We start from the raw sequence: 23,998 nt of genomic DNA on the forward strand, positions 1-23,998 counted from the left end.
TAGGGGTTAATACATTTATTAGAATAGCGGTGAGCTCCGGTCGGCAGATTAGGGGTTAATAATTGAAGTTAGGTGTCGGCGATGTTAGGGAGGGCAGATTAGGGGTTAATACTATTTATTATAGGGTTAGTGAGGCGGATTAGGGGTTAATAACTTTATTATAGTAGCGCTCAGGTCCGCTCGGCAGATTAGGGGTTAATAAGTGTAGGTAGGTGTCGGCGACGTTGTGGGGGGCAGATTAGGGGTTAATAAATATAACATAGGGGTCGGCGATGTTAGGGGCAGCAGATTAGGGGTACATAGGGATAACGTAGGTGGCGGCGATTTGCGGTCGGAAGATTAGGGGTTAATTATTTTAAGTAGCTTGCGGCGACGTTGTGGGGGGCAAGTTAGGGGTTAATAAATATAATATAGGGGTCGGCGGGGTTAGGGGCAGCAGATTAGGGGTACATAAGTATAATGTAGGTGGCGGTCGGCAGATTAGGGGTTAAAAATTTTAATCGAGTGGCGGCGATGTGGGGGGAGCTCGGTTTAGGGGTACATAGGTAGTTTATGGGTGTTAGTGTACTTTAGGGTACAGTAGTTAAGAGCTTTATAAACCGGCGTTAGCCAGAAAGCTCTTAACTCCTGCTATTTTCAGGCGGCTGGAATCTTGTCGTTAGAGCTCTAACGCTCACTGCAGAAACGACTCTAAATACCAGCGTTAGAAAGATCCCATTGAAAAAATAGGCTACGCAAATGGCGTAGGGGGATCTGCGGTATGGAAAAGTCGCGGCTGAAAAGTGAGCGTTAGACCCTTTAATCACTGACTCCAAATACCAGCGGGCGGCCAAAACCAGCGTTAGGAGCCTCTAATGCTGGTTTTGACGGCTACCGCCGAACTCTAAATCTAGGCCTAAGTGAACCTCTGTGTTAATAACCTCTCCAAAAGCTATTTGGAGTCAGGTGTTCCAATTTAAGAGATGAGATTCGAATTGAGGGTTGCACAAGTGCACTGCCCTTTAAATAAAAGGCACATAAAGCATGTTATTGACAAATCTGTTCTTTGAGGGTTTCACAAGTGCCCTGCCCTTTAAATAAAAGGCACATAAAGCATGTTACTGACAAATCTGTTATTTGAGGGTTGCACAGGTGCACTACCCTTTAATTAAAAGGCACTCAAAGCATGTTACTGAAGAATCTGTTCTTCCCAAGAAAAATTGTTTATTGGGAAAGATTCCTCAATCCCAACAACATTCTGTAACACTCATGGGATACTCCTCTATCAGACCAAACTCTGCCAATATTCTTGTTATCCCGACGTCGAGCCGGAATGATAGGGAATATCCCAGAGCAGAGAAAGCTAGTGAGATGAGGAAGGTGGCACTCACCACAGGCAGGACATTCACCAGCCGCAATAGCAGAGCAGTCCAAGGATGAACCACTAGAATGGTCAGGCAGGCAGGGTTTGGCAACAGCAAAGCAGTCCAAGGATAAACCACTAGAATGGTCAGGCAGGCAGGGTTTGGCAACAATAAAGAAGTCCAATGATAAACCACTAGAACGGTCAGGCAGGCAGGGTTTGGCAACAGTAAAGCAGTCCAGCAGATTGAGGGTTAAGGCAGGTAGAGTAGTCAGACAGGCAGGTTCAGCAAAAGTAATCAATCCAGCAGTTAAGGGTTAAGGCAGGTAGAGTAGTCAGGCAGGCAGGTTCAGTAACGGTAATTAGGCACTTAGAAAGAACAATCTGTCACACCCAGGAGTACACAAAGTAACACCTATACTTGGGCAGTGACAGATCGTTGTGGCAAGTTTAAATAGGCGCAGGATTCGAGCCACTGAGGTCTGACCGGCATCAGGAGCGTGCGGCAACAAGCAGGGAAGGAGACGCCGCGCCCCTAGCAACGGCTAGAGCGGCGCGGCGTAACACATTCACATTAGAAGTAACAGCAAAAGATGTCCAGAAAGCTCAACAAACTGTGAAAGTGTTTGTTTATGTGTCCACTATCAAAGAAACCCAAACAAAAATGAACAAAAATAGTGTTCATGGAAGGAACTGTGAAGGAAATCACTGCTGTCATAAAAAAAAAGAAAGAAGTATTGTGGCACATTTTAAGACCACCTGAATGTCACAAAATGCTTCTCAGAAAACGTGCTGCAGACAAATGAGACTATGGGGCCTGTCTTAAATTAATCCCTCTACCATAGGCATTTGTATACTACGTCACTTCCGGTGACGTTTTATCAGCTGGTGGAGGTTTGTGGCGCTCACTGCGCATGCGCTAGAGGCCCAAACTCCTTACATCAGCTGATGCGAAGATTCAAAGAATGATGTGGCACGCGCACGTTACTGGTTACAAAATCCCAATGAACGTGTTTGTTCATTGGATTTTGTAACCAGAAAGGGTCGCAGAATATGTACACCGCGGTCAACTGTTACTAAATACACACACCATGTACTAGTGACAATTTTCACATATTCACTGTTCATATATATATATATATATATATAGTGTTATATATATATATATATATATATATATATATATAACACTATATATATATATATATACTATATATATATATATACTATATATAAATATATATATATACTATATATTCATATATCTTCAATACAATGTCAGTACCGTTTCTGGTTACAAAATCCAATGACACGCCGCTTGTTCATTGGGATTTTGTAACCAGTAACGTGCGCGTGCCACATAATTCCTCATCAGCTGTTGTAAGGAGTTTGGGCCTCTAGCGCATGCGCAGTGAGCGCCACAAGCCTCTACCAGCTGACAAAGTGACGAGGTATACACATTCCTACGGGTAGAGGCATAACTTTAGAACAGGGCCAATTTATGAATGTCTGTCCGACATGATACGCTGTAGAGGATCATGTCCGATAGACATCACAGAATGCTGACAGCAAACGCTGTCGGCATTAATCATTCCACAAGCAGTTCACCAGAACTGCTTGTGCAATGCCGCCCCCTGCAGATTCGCAGCCAATCGGCCGCTAGCAGGGGGTGTCAATCAGCCCGATCATATAGGATTGGGCGGATTGCAGACCACAGCCTCAGAGGCAGCAGCCGACCAGTTAAGGAGCAGCGGTCTTAAGCCTGAAGACTCACACGGAAACAGGGGCATCAAGCGCCATTCAGAGCTTGATAATTCGGCCCCATAGGTTGAACTTTTTGGCAAAATGTCACCTATCTGTGAAGCATGGCGGAGGGAGTATCATGGTTTGGGGCTGTTTGAATGCCTCAGGTCATGGATGCCTTGAAATTATTAAGGAAACAGTTAATTTAAAAGCGTTTTAAGACATGTTATTGAAGAATGTCAGAGCACAATGACCAAATGAGCTAAAAATGGCTGAATAACATTTGAGTTTTGTAATAGCAAAGTCAGAGTCATGATTGTAACCCAATTGAGATTATGTCACATGACCTGAAGAAGGTTGTGCAATCAAAACAAGCCAGAAATATTAATGAAATAAAGCAGATTTTGAGGGAGAAATGGTCCAAAATGCATGCTCAACATTGTGCAAATCTTATAAGCAGCTACAGGAAATGTCTGTTGCTGCTAAAGGACCATCTACAAATTACTAAATGTAAGGGTTCACTTATACTTAATCAATCAATGCAAATATACAAGAAATTCCAAAAGGGTTTACAAATATTTTCTTGCTACATTATATTGTACTGGTAGAAAAATACAAATGATTTTGGCTGCCAGTTTTCCTTTACATCATATAGCAAAGAAATATATCTTAAAGGGACATGAAACCCAAAAATTTTCCTATATGATTCAGCTAGAGCATACCATTTTAAATTACTTTCCAATTTACTTTTAATCTAATTTGTTTTTTTTTCACTTGGTATCCTTTGTTGAAAAGCATACCTAGATACATAATAACTGTCTTAAAAATATTTAAATCTGCCATTTATTTAACCAAATTTGGACAGTTTGCAGTCCAGGAACATACTCCTTGGAAAGTCTGTTTACTATGTTTATCTTATCTTCTATGTGGCAAAGACAGATATAGATGAGATTTTGCACTGATCATGCATTCACTGTGTAGCATGTTTCAGGGTCCTGTGTTCTGAAGTACTCTAGCCTTTCTGGAGGCAGTGGAAAGCCACAATTTTAGGAAAAGAAGGGATAATGAAATAACATTATATTTTTATAAGGAATTTTTTTGATGTCCCTTTAATGGATTTAGAGCCATCATAGCAAGTGCATTTTAGCTAAAAAATAAATAAATCTAAAATACATCTCAGCTTTTACATTTCCCAGTGTCTACCACTGACCACAAAACTAAACGGCTCTTGGCTCAAGATAAATAGCGCCCCACAAAGCAAACAGCTGTGCTCCCTCGCCCACTATGTGCGAGCAACAGGTTATTTCTATGAACGGCAAAGCTGGCACAATGCCCAATAGGAAAAGTGTTGTAATTTAGCAGAGTGAGGTGAAGAATCACTTCATTTATGAACCTAAATAGAAATCTGTACTACTTGGCAGCTCTGCTTGTGCATAAGAACAGCTGAACAGTCAGGAAAGAAGTCAGACATACCCTGAATGCTAATGCAAACAAAAAATCATTATACCCTTGTTTTATGCTGGCATGAAGGCCCTGGCACTGACTCACCATTTCAGTTGCTGATGCTTTAATGTCATATGGGAATTAGCACTTAAAAAGTGCTTTTTCATTAGCACCTCCCAGAAATGATTACTAGAATCATAGAGTTATTCCCAGGGTGAGTCTGATCAATAGATTTGTATGTAGCGGTTTTATCTCTGCCAGGATTAAAACAAATGTGTTAGATACTTGATTAGTTCTACAGCTCCATACATCTGTCTGAACTGAGTGCCAAGTGCAAAATGACAGTTAGTGTTTAAACCATAACCAAAGAGCGTTGGTAATCTCCAAACATTGTATTGCTTTACTTTTATTAGCATTCAGTTGAAAAGAAAAGAAGCATACATTTTTTTAAAAAAAATGAATCTGACATAAATAATAAACTTTTTGTCTTCATTAGAATATTTTTGTTTAAATAAGGTTTAAACTTAAAGGGACACTCAAGTCAAAATTACAATTCTACTGCGCTGAGTGGTCCTTTAATGTAAAGAGGATAAATGAATATGAAACAAAATTTGTCTTTAGTGATTCAAATAGAGCATCTCATTTTAAGCAAGTTTCCAATTTACTTTTATTATCTAATTTGGTTCACTCTCTTGGTATCCTTTGTTGAAAAGCATACCTAGGTAGGCTCAGTAACTGGGAGCTAGCTGCTGATTGGTGGCTGTACATATATGCCTCTTGTGATTGGCTTACCAATATGTTCAGCTAGCTACCAGTAGTGCTTTGCCGCTCCTTCAATAAAGGATATCACAAGAATGAATACAATTGTATCCTCTGATTGAATTGTGAAAGAAAAATTTTGGGTTCCATGTCCCTTAAAGAAAAAAGTTAACCCCTTTAAGACGTTGTAGTCATGGGCTTCTTTCTGCTGCGATCTTGCTAAAATTAGTGGTGGGTGCCAATTGTTAGTTGGTGGGAGGGTAAGGAGGGAGGGCGGTGGGCGGGAGGAGGGCAGGAGCGGGTGGGACTGCTACGCCATGCTACAGGCAATGAAAGAAAAAAAAAAGAGCCGGCCGACAGTGAGCGGAAGGAGGGAGGAGGGGCATGGAGGGGGATCCTATGTGGGATCCGTTGAGGGAAAGGGATCAGGGAGGGGGGGCAGCAACAGAAACTATAGCAAAGTGGGTACTGGCAGACAGCTGCCAGTAACCTAAGATGACGACTAATAGGTTGAGGGGGGAGGGTTAGAGAGCTGTTTGGGGGGATCAGGGGGGTTGGGATGTAAGGGAGGATACTTCCCTGCAGAAAATATATTTAAATAACAAAACAAAAATCTTTTATTTTTTATACTGGCAGACTTTCTGCCAGTACTAAAGATGGCGGTGACCTTTGGGGGGCTGGGGGAGGGAAGAGATCTGTTTAAGATGAGTCAGGGAGGGATCAGGGGGTGAGATATGTCACGTGGGAGGCTGATCTCTACACTAAAGCTAAAATTAACCCTACAAGCTACCTAATTAACCCCTTCACTGCTGGGCATAATACAAGTGTGGTGCGCAACGTCATTTAGCGGCCTTCTAATTACCAAAAAGCAATGCCAAAGCCATATATGTCTGCTATTTCTGAACAAAGGGGATCCCAAAGAACCTACCTAAGTTTGTTATTCAACAAAGGATACCAAGAAAACAAAATATATTTGATAATAGAAGTACATTGAAAAAGCTTTTTACTTTGTATGCTATATATCCTGATGGCTAACCTTGGCACCCCAGATAGTTGAGCATCTTGGGAAATGTAGTTCTGAAATATCAGGGGTGCCAAGATTTGCTATAACTGCTCTATATGAACTATTTAATTTAGACTTTTTATTTAAGTTAAGTCCCCAGAAGCAATGCATTGCTGTTCCTGTGTACATGACTGGTGAGCCAGTCCCTTTAAGGCAGATGATTCATTATACATGCATCATGACGTAATGAAACTGTGAATTTAGGGCTCGACAAATGTTCTGTCACATTTTTATGATTTGACACATTCATTAACAAATAACTAGTGTTGGCTAAATCTATTTGTTCTGATAGTCAAATGTTTCCTCATCATATAACTCATTAGATGTGACATTCAAATATCAAATACATTCTACTGAGAAAAACAAACAAACAGATCAATCTAATGTAACATTTGAAGGTTAATTTCAATATTTGAAATTAATGAGAGTGAGCGAGCCCTCAGTGATTTCTCATGGCCACCTCAGAGGTGGCAAAGAGAGTAAGAAGCAACGGTCTAATGATGATAATGTGCAAACCTACCCCGCAAGGGCTCCGGAGCTGTTTATGTACATAGATCCCACAGTACTCTTATTTTACAATATATATACAAAATGAAGCATGTATACTGAAAAATGCATAAAGTCTAAGAGACCATTCAAATCGTGTTAAAATTAACTGTTAAACGGACATTAAATTGACTGTTAACTTTTCCCCTTTGCATAAACAGATACGGAATGTTAGCAATATTTTAGATGGAGTTTAATTAATCAGTTGTAATGAATATACTATTTAAAGGGACATGAAACTCAATTTTTTTCTTTCACAATTCAGATAGAGCATGCAATTTAAAGGGACACTGAACCCAAATTTTTTCTTTTGTGATTCAGATAGAGCATGCAATTTTAAGCAACTTTCTAATTTACTCCTATTCTCAAATTCTCTTTATTCTCTTTGTATCTTTATTTGAAAAGCAAGAATGTATATTTAGATGCCAGCCCATTTTTGGTGAACAATCTGGGTTGTTCTTGCTGATTGGTGGATAAAAATTAACCCACCAATAAACAAGTGCTGTCCAGGGTCTGAACCAAAAATTGTCTGGCTCCTTAGCTTAGATGCCTTCTTTTTCAAATAAAGATAGCAAGAGAATGAAGAAAAATTGATAATATGAGTAATTAGAAAGTTGCTTAAAGTTGCTTAAAAAAATTGGGTTCAGTGCCCCTTTAAGGCAACTTTCTAATTCACTCCTATTATCAATTTTTCTTTGTTCTCTTGGTATTCTTTGTTGAATGAGAAGCAATGCACTACTGGTTGCTGACTGAACACATGGGTGAGCCAGTTACAGTCGGTATATATATATGCAGCCACCAATTAGCAGCTAAAACCTAGCTTCTTTGCTGTTCCTTAACTTTCCTAGATAAACCATTCAGCAAAGGATAACAAGAGAAGGAAGAAAATTAAATAATACAAGTAAAATTGAAAGTTGTTTAAAGTTGTATTCTCTAATTGCATTTACAGTAATGTTCCTGGTTTAGACAATGATCATGGGTATCCCTGCTGCATAATAAAATAGATTTTGCTGGACTTTATTATAATGCTGATCAGCATTCCTGCACAGTAACATTGATTATGCTTCTCTGTATGATGATAACATATCTGCAGACTGACAGAGACCTTCATGCTGTGCACACTGACATAAATCACCCATTGCTCTCTCAGTGCTCTCTCATCGCAACCTATAAATAATAATAATAATAATAATAATAATAATAAACAATGTTATTGGCCATAACATAACAGCACAAATGTTTTTTTTTTTTAATTACACTGATTTTTATTTTTTTAATTTTAGTTTGTATAGCACCACAAAATTCCATGTATATGTATATATGTGTTTGTATACTGGTATATGTGTGTGTGTGTGTGTGTGTGTGTATATAGAGCTATGTGTGTATAATATTTATTATTAGGTATTGTAATGTGTTGTAGTTATGTAGTATGTGTGTATGTATATTTACATTACTATTGTCATTTATTTGTATAGCGCCGCAAAATTGTGTGTATATATAGAGTGTGTGTATATATAGAGTGTGTGTATATATATATATATATATATATATATATATATATATATAGAGAGAGGAATTTGTATATACAAGTATATGTGTGTATACATACATACAGTGTGTGTATTTGTGTATATATATATATATATATATATATACTGTGTGTGTATGTGTATACAGGTATGTGTGTGTATATATGTGTGTCTATATATAGCGTGTGTATATATATATATATATAGAGGAATTTGTATATACAAGTATATGTGTGTATACATACATACAGTGTGTGTATTTGTGTATATATTTATATATATATATATATATATATATACTGTGTGTGTATGTGTATACAGGTATGTGTGTGTATATATGTGTGTCTATATATAGCGTGTGTATATATATATATATATACTGTGTGTGTATGTGTATACAGGTATGTGTGTGTATATATGTGTGTCTATATATAGCGTGTATATATATATATATATATATATATATATATATATATATATATATTGAGGTATGTGCATATACAAAATTATCATATGAGGAACATCATAGAAACAACACCAATCAAATCAGAAAAGGCAAAAAATAGCAATATGTTTTAAATGCCTAAACCACCATAGTATATAAAAGCTCCATAAGCAGATCAGCAGCATAGACATAAAGTATTAAACATATCATGTTTGCAAATGACAGACCAGTTATAGTGAAAGGCGACTGGGAAGGCAGTGGTGAACTGTTAGGCCATCAAAGGTATTTACATTGGAAAGTACATACAACATTCCTCATATGGTGTATCATGTTGAAATAACCCACAGCAAAATAACAGTCATAATACATCCTGGTAGCCTAAACCCTGTAGTAATTTGTACAAAGCCCCCATAATAAAACATACCATAAAGCATCTTACATATCATATATGTGTAAGAGCAGGTATACCAGGGGGTGGCTGTGCAGACAGGGTTTGGATCGTAAGGCCATAGATGGTATGTAAAAAGCCGGGAAGCAGCATGGGACAGCAATGGGGTCGAATGTGGCCCCTTCTTATGCCAACCTTTATATGTCTCAATTCGAAACTATGGATACAGACTTATTCAAGGACCAGCGAATAAAATTCTATATACGCTACATAGATGATTTGCTGCTCATCTGGAGCGGCTCAGAGGAAGACCTACAACTCTGGTACGAACAACTTAATATGACATCTACGGCCTTGAAATTCAAAATGCAGTACTCAGAATCTTCCATAGATTTCCTGGATATACAACTGTTTAAAGACACGCAGAAACTGCACTCTACTCTTTTCAGGAAAGAAACAGACAGAAACTCTCTACTACACTATACGTCGTGTCATCCACCTGCGCTTAAGGGCGCTTTACCAAAATCCCAACTGCAGCGGGTCATTAGAAATAACTCAATGGATTTGAGTAAAAAAGAACAGCTACAAGAAATGGAGGACAGATTTGCACAAAGAGGATATCCTTTAAAACTACTGAAGACCCAGAGACTAAAACTGTTATCGGGAACAGGAGGCCACCAAGGAGAACCAGGGGGGTGAAAGGATGTTTTTCGTAACTATGTACACAGGTGACAAGCAGCAAATCGTTACCCTTCAAACAGATGGCCCCTCCAAGAATTGGCTTTAGAAGGTCATCCTTAAGGGATATTCTGGTTAAGATTGACCCTATTAAGAGCTACAGCAAAGGGACCTGGCTCAATCTTGAGAAGAAGGGGGTCTTCCACTACATAGGCTGCACTACCTGTAGTGGTCTCATAACAGGTCAATACTTTACACATCCGCATAAACGGCAGAAATTTTTCCATAAATACAGACTGACATGTACTACTACCCATATTGTCTATCTGCTACACTGTATTTGTGGGCTGTTTTATGTAGGGAAAACTACGGATGACCTACGCACTAGGGTGGTGAGCCATCGGTCTGCCATTAGATTGGCCTTGAAGAAAGGGACCTTGGATCAACCAGTGGCATGCTATTTCTTGGACAATAACCATACGGTCAAGGACCTAAAATATACTATTATCGATCACGTTCCCCCTTTGACAAAGGGTTGCGATAGGAATACCCAAGTTCTGAGGAGAGAGACACGTTGGACCTTTGTTTTAGACACCCTCATCCCCAAGGGACGAAATACTCATTTGGACTGGCAGGTGTGTCTATAGATTGTAAATTTTTCACCATAGCAACTGCTTCTAAGGTTTAGCATCTTCTATCTACTTTTATCTATATTTGTCTGTGTTTAATTTACACCTCTATGGATAGAGGTTCCTGCCAAGGGGGCCTCACCTGGCTTCCCCCTTTTTCTATACTCATGGCTATGTTTATCCATTTCATCTTGTTTCATTTTTTCCTAAATGTCTGTACACGACTTAAGGGATTTATGTTAGATACAACTACCTTGTACAACTACCTTCTGATAGGCTTAGGATTTGACATACGTTCTGTTCCTGTTACTATTACCATATGGTGCAGTTCCATTTTGGTATCTGTGTTCAGGTTTCCTCCTTTTCCACACTTTTTTCCCTAGTATGCTTCTGACGGTTTTTTATCCAGATAACACCGGTTATCCAGAGCAACGTGTTCCCCTCTTTACATATATCCCATATGTTGTTTACCGTGCTTTTTTATAATAACGTTAGCTGTAACCCACACCTGCCTGGAGCTGCAACATTTGGTTACATAGAGAAATGTGATACAAACATTTTCTGATCTGACACAGGGGACGCATTGCAAGCTGGCTTATACCCGCACAATATTTTATTTTAATGCGTCTTGAATGATTACGAATATATGGATTTTGGCTGGCTGGTGCAAAAGCATTTCATATAATTGCTAACTTTGTTACATATAGTGGGTTATGAGGGCTGGTTAACCCAATAAGCACATAGACACTGCTGATTCCTTGAAAAAGCTTATCCAGCGAAACGTACGTCGGAACTGTAATGATAGACTCTCCAGTGCGTCTTTACACTTGCTTGTACACCTGGGGGAGGAGCGTTTCTTTACTGGTATTGCGAGGTGGAGGATTTAGCAGTTAAGATTCTGCTTTTCCATCCGTCCCCATCCAAGACTTGGAACTGCTCTTTTGAGTAATCTTATACTTAATATTGCTCATTTACCCTATGTCATAGGTGGTTTGGATGCATTTGTGATGCCTTTTATATATTTTAAATAAATATTTGTTTTTAAGATATTTGCCTGAGAGTAACTGTTTTCCCACCAGTATAAAGTGGGAGTGCGCATTTCCTTGAGCTTGGTTTTAAGCTCCAACAAATGTGAGTAATCACTCGTTAACAAGCAGAACTATTCTATTTCAAGTGGTTACAGAGTTACACTATGTTGCATATTTTGTTTCCTTTTCTCTGAGAGCACACAGAGGAACGCAGAGGAGCGTGGAAATTAACCCAAAGAGAACGAATATATCCTTATATATGAACTTTTATTTTATGGTTCACTTTTTTATCTTGTAGCATTACATTATCACATTTATTTCACTGCTGATATATTTCTTTTGACATTTTTTTTTACATTTTTTTAACATACGGGCCATGTTGTGCTTACTGTTGTCATGGCAACGAGTCTGGGACTTTGGAATTGAATTCTATAACGCTGCTTCCCGGCTTTTTACATACCATCTATGGCCTTACGATTCAAACCCTGTCTGCACAGCCCCACCCCCTGGTACACCTGCTCTTACACATATATGATATGTTAGATGCTTTATGGTATGTTTTATTATGGGGGCTTTGTAGAAATTACTATAGGGTTTAGGCTACCAGGACCCAGGATGTATTATGACTGTTATTTTGCTGTCGGTTATTTCAACATGATACACCGTATGAGGAATGTTGTATGTACTTTTTAATGTAAATACCTTTGATGGCCTAACGGCTCACCCCTGCCTTCCCAGTCGCCTTTCACTATAACTGGTCTGTCATTTGCAAACATGATATGTTTAACAACAAGGGAGTTGGTTTCTTATTCAAGCAGTTTCTTATTCTTATTCTTACTCATGGAGTTGGTTTATTATTCAAATTTTTTGTCTGACTGCTTTAAATTGACTTTAAAATAAAAATATAGGTTTTATTTAAATAATAATATGATTCATATAATGTATTTACACAGAGGTGGAATCCCTTAGTACAACAACTGGATATACAAACTGGAAAAAAGGGCATACGTTGGCACCAATACCAATATTACTATTTTGAATAAGTAACTGATATTTTCAAAGGTTTAATGACCATTGGGCCACTGATTTCACTATGAATATATACAGGGTAGATCCCCCTCCATGACATGCAATTCATTTTAGCCTGGCCCAATTGTGTTTTGGGCACAGAAATTGATGCCAACCATGGCATAGGTGGTCTAATGCTCATTTTTGAATAAGTAACTAATATTTTCAAAGGGTTAATAATCATTGGGCCACTGATTTCACTATGAATATATACAGGGCATATCCCCCTCCATGACATGCAATTGTTTTTAGCCTGGCTCAATGGTGTTTTGGGCACAGAGATTGATGCCAATCCTGGCATAGGTTCTCTAATTCTCATTTTTTAATAAGTAACTGATATTTTCAAAGGGTTACTAACCATTGGGCCACTGATTTCTCTATGAATATATACAGGGTAGACCCCCCTCCATGACATGCAATTGTTTTTAGCCTGGCCCAATGGTGTTTTGGGCACATAAATTGATGCCAACCCTGACATAGGTGCTGTACTTCTTATTTTTGAATAAGTAACTGATATTTTTAACGGGTTAATAACCATTGGGGCACTGTTTTCACTATGAATATATACAGGGTAGATCCCCCTCCATGACATGCAATTGTTTTTAGCCTGGCCCAATGGTGTTTTGGGCACAGAAATTGATGCCAACACTGGGATTGGTGCTGTAATTACCATTTTTGAAAAAGTAACAGATATTTTCAAAGGGTTAATAACCATTGGGCCACTGATTTCCCTATGAATATATACATGGTATACCCCCCTCCATGACAAGCAATTGGTTTTAGTCTGGCCCAATGCTGTTTTGGGCACATAAATTGATGCCAACACTGGCATTGGTGCTGTAATTACCATTTTTGAATAAGTAACATATATTTTCAAAGGGTTAATAACCATTGGGCCACTGATTTCACTATGAATATATACAGGGTGGATCCCCCTCCATGACATGCAATTGTTTTTAGCCTGGCCCAATGGTGTTTTGAACACAGAAATTGATGCCAACCCTGGCATAGGTTCTGTACTTCTAATTTTTGAATAAGTAACTGATATTTTCGAAGAGTTAATAACCATTGGGCCACTGATTTCACTATGAATATAAACAGGGTAGATCCCCCTCCATGACATGCAATTGTTTTTAGCCTGGTCCAATGGTGTTTTGGGCACAGAAATTGATGCCAGCACTGGCATTGGTGCTGTAATTACCATTTTTGAATAAGTAACATATATTTTCGAAGGGTTAATAACCATGTAGCCACTGATTTAACTATGAATATAAGCAGGGTAGATCCCCGTCCATGACATGCAATTTTTTTTAGCCTGGCCCAATGGTGTTTTGGGCACAGAAATTGATGCCAACACTGGCATTGGTGCTGTAATTACCATTTTTGAATAAGTAACAGATATTTTCAGTGGCCCAATGGTTATTAACCCCTTGAAAATATCTGTTACTTATTCAAAAATGGTAATTACAGCACCAATGCCAGTGTTGGCATCAATCTCTGTGCCCAAAACACTATTGGGCCAGGATAAAAACAATTGCATGTCATGGAGGGGGATACACCCTGTATATATTCATAGTGAAATTAGTGGCCCAAAGGTTATTAACCCTTCGAAAATATCTGTTACTTATTCAAAAATGGTACTTACAGCACCAATGCCAGTGTTGGCATCAATTTCTGTGCCCAAAACACCATTGGGCCAGGATAAAAACAATTGCATGTCATAGAGGGGATCTACCCTGTATATATTCATGGTGAAATCAGTGGCCCAATGATTATTAACCTTTTGAAAATATCAGTTACTTATTCAAAAATGAGAATTAAAGCACCTATGCCAGGACTGGCATCAATTTCTGTGCCCAAAACACCATTGGGCCTGGCTAAAAACAATTGTATATCATGGAGGGGGATCGACCCTGTATATATGTATAGTGAAATCAGTGGCCCAATGGGTATTAACCCATTGAAAATATCATATACTTATTCAACAATGAGAAATAGAGCACCTATGCCAGGATTGGCATCAATTTCTGTGCCCAAAACACCATTGAGCCAGGCTAAAAACAATTGCATGTCATGGAGGGGGATCTACCCTGTATATATTCATAGTTAAATCAGTGGCGGAATGGTTATTAACCCTTCGAAAATATCTGTTACTTATTCAATAATGGTAATTACAGCACCAATGCCAGTGTTAACATCAATTTCTGTGCCCAAAACACCATTCGTCCAGGGTGAAAACAATTGCATGTCATGGATAAGGATCTACCCTGTATATATTAATAGTTAAATCTGTGGCCCAATGGTTATTAACCCTTTAAAAATATCAGTTACTTATTCAAAAATGAGAATTAAAGCACTTATGCCAGGGTTGGCATCAATTTCTGTGCCCAAAACACCATTGGGCCAGGCTAAAAACAATTGCATGTCATGGAGGGGGGTATACCATGTATATATTCATAGTGAAATCAGTGGCCCAATGGTTATTAACCCTTTGAAAATATCAGTTACATATTCAACAATGAGAATTAGAGCACTTATGCCAGGATTGGCATCAATTTCTGTGCCCAAAACCCCATTGGGCCAGGCTAAAAACAATTGCATGTCATGGATAAGGATCTACCCTGTATATATTCATAGTGAAATCAGTGGCCCAATGGTTATTAACCCTTCGAAAATATCTGTTACTTATTCAAAAATGTTAATTACAGCACCAATGCCACTGTTGGCATCAATTTATGTGCCCAAAACACCATTGGGCCAGGCTAAAAACAATTGCATGTCATAGAGGGGGATCTACCCTGTATATTCATAGTGAAATCAGTGGCCCAATGGTTATTAACCCCTTGAAAATATCAGTTACTTATTAAAAAATGAGTATTAAAGCACCTATGCCAGGGTTGGCATCAATTTATGTGCCCAAAACATTATTGGGTCAGGCTAAAAACAATTGCATGTCATAGAGGGGGATCTACCCTGTATGTATTCATAGTGAAATCAGTGGCCCAATGATTATTAACTCTTTGAAAATATCAGTTACTTATTCAAAAATGGTAATTACAGCACCAATGCCAGTGTTGGCATCAATTTATGTGCCCAAAACACCATTGGGCCAGGATAAAAACAATTGCATGTTATGGAGGGGGATCTACCCTGTATATATTCCTAGTTAAATCAGTGGCCCAATGGTTATTAACCCTTTGAAAATATCAGTTACATATTAAACAATGAGAATTAGAGCACCTATGCCAGGATTGGCATCAATTTCTGTGCCCAAAACCCCATTGGGCCAGGCTAAAAACAATTGCTTGTCATGGAGGGGGATCCCTGTATATATTAATAGTGAAATCAGTGGCCCAATGGTTATTAACTCTTTGAAAATATGTTACTTATTCAAAAAAGGTCATTACAGCACCAATGCCAGTGTTGGCATCAATTTATGTGCCCAAAACACCACTGGGCCAGGCCAAAAACAATTGCATGTCATGGAGGGGGATCTACACTGTATATATATTTATAGTGAAATCAGTGGCCCAATGGTTATTAACCCTTTCAAAATATGTTACTTATTTAAAAATGGTAATTACAGCACCAATGCCAGTGTTGGCATCAATTTCTGTGCCCAAAACAACATTGGGCTAGGCTAAAAACAATTGCATGTCATGGAGGGGGCTATACCCTGTATATATTCATAGTGAAATCAGTGGCCCAATGGTTATTAACCCTTTGAAAATATCAGTTACTTATTAAAAAATGAGAATTAGAGCACCTATGCCAGGGTTGGCATCAATTTCTGTGCCCAAAACGCCATTGGGCCAGGCTAAAAACAATTGCATGTCATGGAGGGGGATCTACCCTGTTTATATTCATAGTGAAATCAGTGACCCAATGGTCATTAACCCTTTGAAAATATCAGTTACTTATTCAAAATAGTAATATTTGTATTGCTGCCAACGTATGCCCTTTTTTCCAATTAAAAATTCATTAAAATTATGGGGGGAGATAAAAAACTGAAATTAAAATCCTCCATGTCTCAATATTAAGTCAATGTAAATATGTGCATAGGAAATTAGCACATCTAGGCAAGATTCCCCGCTCACTTTTCCCCAGAAATACCTCATATACAATGTTACCAATGCACAAGAGAATTCTGGGTAAGATATGCAAATTGTAAGGATGAAGCTCTCCAGAATGCCAAATTTTCAATGCTTTATTGGAATAAATAGAGAGATTGATTGGTCTGTCTTTTATTGACCTGATGTTGCTCTTTGTGTTTGTAGATTCTTCAGTACATTATTTTGTTGTGAATATATCTGCTAATTTAACACATTTAGTATAAATTAAGTGGAATTATTTTTATATTATAATTTTGTATGTGATTCATTTTTAGAGGCTTCATAGCTGTATGTTTTTAATTTTTGTACTTGTGTATACCTGTTCTTGACCAGCAGATGGTGCTGTTGCATTTATATTATGTGCAGTACAAGACTGTAAGGGTTAAAATCCCAGTGAAAGCTATTTAAACAGGTGTACCTGTATAATCACTTGCCACATGATTAAGGGGCATAGTTCCCTGAAACGTCGTGGCTGTTTGACTCTGCACTTGTTTCCAATAAAGCATTGAAAATTTGGCATTCTGGAGAGCTTCATCCTTACTGTTTTCATTGTTGTTGGGGAGTTTGGTAGTGACTCCTTGAAGCTCTGTCCTGTGGTTCTGTTGCTGGATAATTTTTGCATTGTTATAAGATATGCAAATTCTCCGTTTTTTTCACTAGACACCCTGTTTTGTTCTTTTTGGAACTCATCAGTAGGAGATAGATTTCTGGTTACTGCATTGGTAAAGCTATTTTCAAGGTTAAACCAAAATTCATTAAAATTATGGGGGGAGATAAAAAACTGAAATTAAAATCCTCCATGTCTCAAAATTAAATCAATGTAAATATTTGCATAGGAAATTAGCACATCTAGGCAAGATTCCCCGTTCGCTTTTCCCCAGAAATACCTCATATACAATGTTACCAATGCACACGAGAATTCTGGGTAAGATATGCAAATTAGATATGCAAATTCTCATTTTTTTGCTTCAAAATACTGTTTTAACACAGCTATCCTTTTTACAGTATTATTGCAGCAAACTAGAAATCACTCACTAGACAGCCTGTTTCGTTCTTTTTGGAACTCATCAGTAGGAGATAGATTTCTGGTTGCTGCATTGGTAAAGCTATTTTCAAGGTTAAACCAAAATTAATTAAAATATCTAATTTGCATATCTTACCCAGAATTCTCTTGTGCATTGGTAACATTGTATATGAGGTATTTCTGGGGAAAAGCGAGCAGGGAATCTTGCCTAGATGTGCTAATTTCCTATGCAAATATTTACATTGATTTATATATGTATATGTGTGTGTAAATGTATGTATGTATATGTGTAAATACAGGTATGTGTGTGTATACAGGTGTGTGTATTTGTATGTATATATATTTTATTATTATTATTATCAGGTAGTTGTAGAGCGCCAACTGATTCTGCAGTGCTACGAGCTTAGGTATATACAAAATAAAATTTACAGGGGTCAAGTGGGTACAGGGCCCTGCCGAGAGTTGCACTGTTGTAGTCTGCTCTTATGAATGTGAACTACAAACAGCTGGGCATGTAGGCTTACATGCTATGGTTTTAAGGGGATAGCAGCAGTGGAGATAGGAAGGTTAGTATAGGTTGTATACATCCCTGAATAGTAGAATCTTCAGGAAACGCTTGAAGCTTTCAAAACTAGGCGAGAGTCTTGTGGAGTGAGGCAGAGAGTTCCATAAGATGGGATACAATCTGGAAAAATCTTGTAAATAGGAATGTGAGGAGGTTACAAGAGAGGAGGAGAGTAGGCGATCATGAGCGGCCGAAGGGGACGAGAGGGAGAGTAGCTGGAGACAAGGTTTGAGATGTATGGGGAAGCAGTGCAGTTGAGGGCTTTGTGTGTCATTGTGAGAATTTTGTGTTTAATACTGGAGGCAAGAGGAAGCCAGTGAAGGGATTGGCAGATAGGTGCAGCAAATAAAGATTGATGTGTAAGGAAGATGAGTCTGGCAGAGGCGTTCATTATGGATTGTAAAGGAGCTATGCATAAGCTAGGGAGACCAGAGAGGATGGAGTTGCAGTAGTCGAGGCGGGAAAGGATGAGAGAGTGGATTAAAATCTTAGTTATGTCTTGTGTAAGGAAATGTCTAATTTTAGAGATGTTTTTAAGGTGGAAGTGGCAGGCTTTACCTAAGGACTTGGGGTAATGATGCAGTTATCAACAGTTTTAGGGAAATGGAGGGAGGAGATTTTGGAAGAAGGGGAGAAAATAAGGAGCTCAGTTTTGGAGTTATTTAGCTTGAGGTAGTGAGAGGACATTCAAGATGAGATATGAGATATTGGGTGTCATCGGCATACAAATGATAATGAAACCCATGGGACTTTATTAAGGAACCTAATGAGGACGTGTAGATTGAGAAGAGGAGGGGTCCGAGGACAGAGCCTTGCGGTAACCCAACAGAAAGAGGTAATGGGCAGAGGATGTCCCATAGAAGGTGACACTAAAGGTACGGTAAGGCTGATAGGAAGAGAACCACAAGAGAGCTGTGTCACAGATGCCGATGGAATGGAGGGTTTGGAGCAAAAGAGGGTGGTCGACAGTATCAAAGTCTGCAGACAGATCAAGGAGGATAAGTAGAGAGAAGTGACCTTTAGATTTTGCTGTAAGTAGGTAGTTGGTAACCTTAACAATTGCTGTCTATGTGGAGTGTAGCGTGCAAAATCTATATTGCAGTGGGTCAAGGAGAGAGATTAGTGAAATTGGATACTCAGACACACACATACAAAAACACTCAAACACACACACAAAAACTCAGACACACACACAAAAACTCAGACACACACATACAAAATATGTAAACTGCACTGCAGTAATTATAAAGCTCATGCCTTGAGCTGCTCCCTGGCTCAGCAGAGCATCAAATGAAAGATAAACAGAGCACTAAAGAAAAGGTTTAGGCGCACAAACTATGAAAATTCTGCTCTCTGACTCTGTTCCAAGTCTGTCAGTGCATAGCCCCGGGCCGTGTGCCTACCGCTTCTTATGGCCAATCACCACTGCACTCTGCCCACCCCCAGACCCCCGCCCGCCCTCCCCTCCTACCTCTTCAGTGTGAACTTAGTGTACTATAACCGTACCGGTCTGATGGGCATCATACGTGGCTCCTTCACTTTAGAGACAGTGTCAGACAGTCATGTGGTCAGGTGTCAGGCATCCCCCTCATGATTTCCCGGTTCCCGCTTAGAGAGACATCACAGCAGTGAGTTACTCCACTGCTCCACACGTCACTGAGCAGTGAGCACAGATAGGCAGGCAGGTTTAGGCTAGCAGCGCAACTTTCGCAAGCCCCATGGCACGCCCACAACATTCATAGTGAAATTGGGCAGGGGAGGAGCAAAGTACAAACAAGCAAAAGCAGTCTGCAAAACTATTTGTGGAAATTGCAGCGCTGGCTCAAGGGGCTACAACTTCTCCAGTCCCACTAATGTTCACAAATGCTGGCCCCTCTAATAAAACAAATCTATCATCTCTACATTTCATTGAGGGTGTCACCCGGGTGTGGCCCACACCCCCTAGTGACGTGACTGTGTATATATATATCTATATCTATATATATATATACATGTACATGTATGTGTTTGTCTGTATTTATATTTATTCCTCGGTAAGGCCCCATACTGTCATACTGCATAGGGTCCTGCACTTGCTAGGGCTGTCTCCGTGCACAATGATACTGAAAATATTGATAATGCAGTATTCATTATACTAAATATGTGTAAATAAGAGGCAGCAGCAGAGATCAACCTTCCAGTGGGGGTGGGAGAAAGAAAGAGCCCAGTCTATTGAAAAGGATGTTCCTGTACTTGCTTGCTATACAATTAAAGGGATATAAAACATAAAAGTTTTTTGTGATTCAAACAGAGTATACAATTTTAAAAACTTTCTAATTGACTTCTATTCTTTAAATTTGCTTAATTCCCATGGCATTCTTTGTTGAAGAGAAAGGTAGGTGTCTGGATCCATACTGGCAGGAAATAGTGCTGCAAAAAGATAACATACTTGCAAAACAGCTGCCATATAATGCTACCATGTGCACGCCCCTTAGCTTATGTCCCTGCCTTTCCACAAAAGATACCAAAAAATCTAAGAAAATTTGATAATAGAAAGTTGCTTAAAGGGACATTATACACTCATTTTTTCTTTGCATAAATGTTTTGTAGATGATCTATTTGTATAGCCCATAAAGTTTTTTTTTTAAATTAATGTATAGTTTTGCTTATTTTTAAATAACATTGCTCTGATTTTCAGACTCCTAACCAAGCCCCAAAGTTTTATGTGAATACGCTCGACTACCTACTCCAGCTTTCTCCTGTTTGTGTAAAGGGTCTTTTCATATGCAAAAGAAGGGGGAGGTGGGGGAGTGTCTTATTTGCCACTTGCAGTGGGCTTTCCAGCTACCTTTTCAACAGAGCCAAACTGAGAGCTTCTAAGTAAGTTTTTAAACAGTTTTATACTGGATTTTTATATCAGTATCTGTGCATATTATTCTTTATAGTAGTGTCTATTACATGCAGTTATATGAAAATGAGTGTATACTGTCCCTTTAAATTGCATGTTCTGTCTGAATCATGAAAGACAATTGTTGGCTTCCATGTACCTTTAACTCTAATCAGCTGCTTGCTTGAATCGTCCCTTTCACAGACGCATTATCCAACCTCAGTTGAAAGGGAAATACTTTGCTTCCAATAGTTTTGCTGTTCCTAAATGGCAATCTCAAGCCTGACTACACTAAACGCTCTGACTCTTCATTAGCAGAAAACAAGGGAAAATGTTAACGTATTGTTCACTATAATTGTCTAAAAAACTAACTCTCAAATGAAAACGTGAAACCTTTGAATCTTTCATGTGTGTAGAACAGATTTCTCTCTCTGCCCCTTTAATAAGATGCCTAAAATAGCCTCTCTCATAACTGCACATTGAAAAGTCTCACCTGCTCCTAGTAAATATCAGAGCAATAGTATTACCCCCATATATTGTTCCTTAGCCAAAGCATAAGAAGATTTAAAATAGAAAATGGAGAAGGAAAACAGGGTTACAAAAATCTATACAACATGTCTTTAAAATGTTTAAGAATATTTAAAATGATGTCACAAATCACCCCCATGTTAAAACTGTATCCCTGTGTTATGTCTGCCCATCAAAGCACTTTACAGTTCAGTGGGGTATGTCATAGATTAAGAACAACAGATTTGGGGACTACAATAAATGCATTTTATATGACCTCCAGTTTCTCATGCAGAAATGCTCATCTATATCTCCCCATATGCAATGCACACTATACTTAGTGCCTCTGTAGTTAACTACTGACCTCTTCCATGTGGATCGAAATAATATGTTTATTGATCTGTGTAAATTTGGAGATTCTTCTTAATAACAAATTGTTCATTTGAAGCTTGTACATATAGAAATATCATCTATCTAATCAAACCTATATCTATCATCTAATCTATTATCTATCTATCATCATTAATCTATATCTATCTATCTATCTATTTATCTATCTATCATCTATTCATCTAAAAAAGGAAATCAGAACAGTAGTTAGCCTGGTAGATAATACTAACTGGAACATGATATAAGCTATTTGCTGCCACTAGTTTTTACTTATGCTGTGGTTGTCCTGTAATTCAGTTTTATATATTTACACCTAGTGCTAGTGCAATATGAATTTATTTTGTTATTCATTGTTACAAATTGCAAATATAAATAAACAGACTCTTTACCAACCGTTCTCTTTAGAATGTATCCACACTTTCAACTCCCAGAGTCTCTGTTCATAGACAACATTCTGTTACCAGAGCAACAAAAAGATTACAAATGGTTGGCTGACTCCATTCTCCAAACACAGGAATCTAATGTATTGTCCATGCACTGCACTAGTCTTGGAACATAATGTATGGTGTTATGCTGACACCTGTTGGACACATATTATATTACAACAGCTTTTAAAATGTGCTCAACAAATACATTAGGTTATTTAATTGATCAAATTAATAAATTAGAAAGATGTTTAAAATTGCATTCTCTTTCTAAATCATAAAAGAAAAAATGTGGGTGGCATGTCCCTTTAAGACTAAAATAACATGACTGTTTTGTAACCATAAACATATTATTTTTGCAAGCCAATAAGTCACAATATTAGTCACTAAATAATCTTTCATTATAAACCTTTAAAACCAACATATTACTTTAAATGTGCACATATGCTTTGTGTACAGTAAAAAAACTAGCACTAAAGCTATTGTAACTTGATGTCCCTTTAACTGCAATACATAGGAGACTTTTTTATTTTTTCCCTGTTTCTTTTTACAAATATCTGGGGGCTTGTGACTTTCCAAACTAATATATCAATGCTGTAGCTATGTAGATAAAGTTTTTTTTTACAGCATCAGATGCAGGAAATACAAAACATTACAATACATATTGCAGACTCTAATGGATTTCAATAACTTTATTTGCAGTAGGATTGGAACACTGTTTTACTATGTACTTTTCTCTAAGTAGGAAATATTTTTCCTAAGAATTAGCAACAGCTGAGTTAGAAATTCGACTGCGTAAGAAATTAGACTTTTGACTATTTTTAAAATTGAGTCATTTAGTCATTGTATACCATCTAACCAGTAAACCATAGTGTTTTATTTCCAACCATGTTCAGGGCACACAGGTAATATGTCACACCTAAAAAAATACCCAAAAGTATTTGTCTTAAAAATGCATCTACAAAAACATCCATCAATTTTTAAAGCATTAGCAACACAAACATATTTTAAACTTCTAGACAGTATGTTCACAACATTCTTCAACGTTCTAAAATATGTTAAATATTGGAAAATTGCATAAAATAATTTTGGCCTTTGACCAAGCTATGATGTGAAATGCGCGTCAGGCATTCCAGACATAGTACTTTCCTTGACAAGGCCACTCTTTTTGAAACACTTTTATTTGAATTCTAAATATCCTATACGGAGAATGTGAGATTAGATCCACAGTCCCTTTTGCTTGTGGAGGTTTAATAGTCACAGACAGCCATTAGTAAGGGAACTTTTGATTCATGTTACCCATTTCAATAGGGATATTTACCCACATTGTGCTTGTCTCAGTATATGATGATATGTCTGGATGGTGATTTTTAGTAATTGTGTGGTTATTTAGATTGGACTCGTCAGTTTTCCTTTAAATTTGTTTTAATATATTGTATATATTTTCT

At 38.0% G+C, this 23,998-nt stretch overlaps 1 protein-coding gene across 1 annotated transcript in view; it reads right to left on the minus strand.

Annotated features, from left to right (window-relative positions):
• The window catches only part of CCDC83 (coiled-coil domain containing 83), a 234,343-nt gene extending 211,721 nt beyond the window's left edge, over positions 1-22,622 (minus strand). Inside the window, exon 1 of the mRNA XM_053705596.1 lies at positions 22,519-22,622. The gene's annotated coding sequence lies outside the window, so the exon portion shown is untranslated. The remainder of the gene's footprint in view (positions 1-22,518) is intronic.
• Positions 22,623-23,998: the final 1,376 nt, after the last annotated feature.

The sequence above is a fragment of the Bombina bombina genome, chromosome 3 (genome assembly GCF_027579735.1).
Source record: "Bombina bombina isolate aBomBom1 chromosome 3, aBomBom1.pri, whole genome shotgun sequence".
In the NCBI taxonomy this organism is placed as follows: Eukaryota; Metazoa; Chordata; class Amphibia; order Anura; family Bombinatoridae; genus Bombina; species Bombina bombina.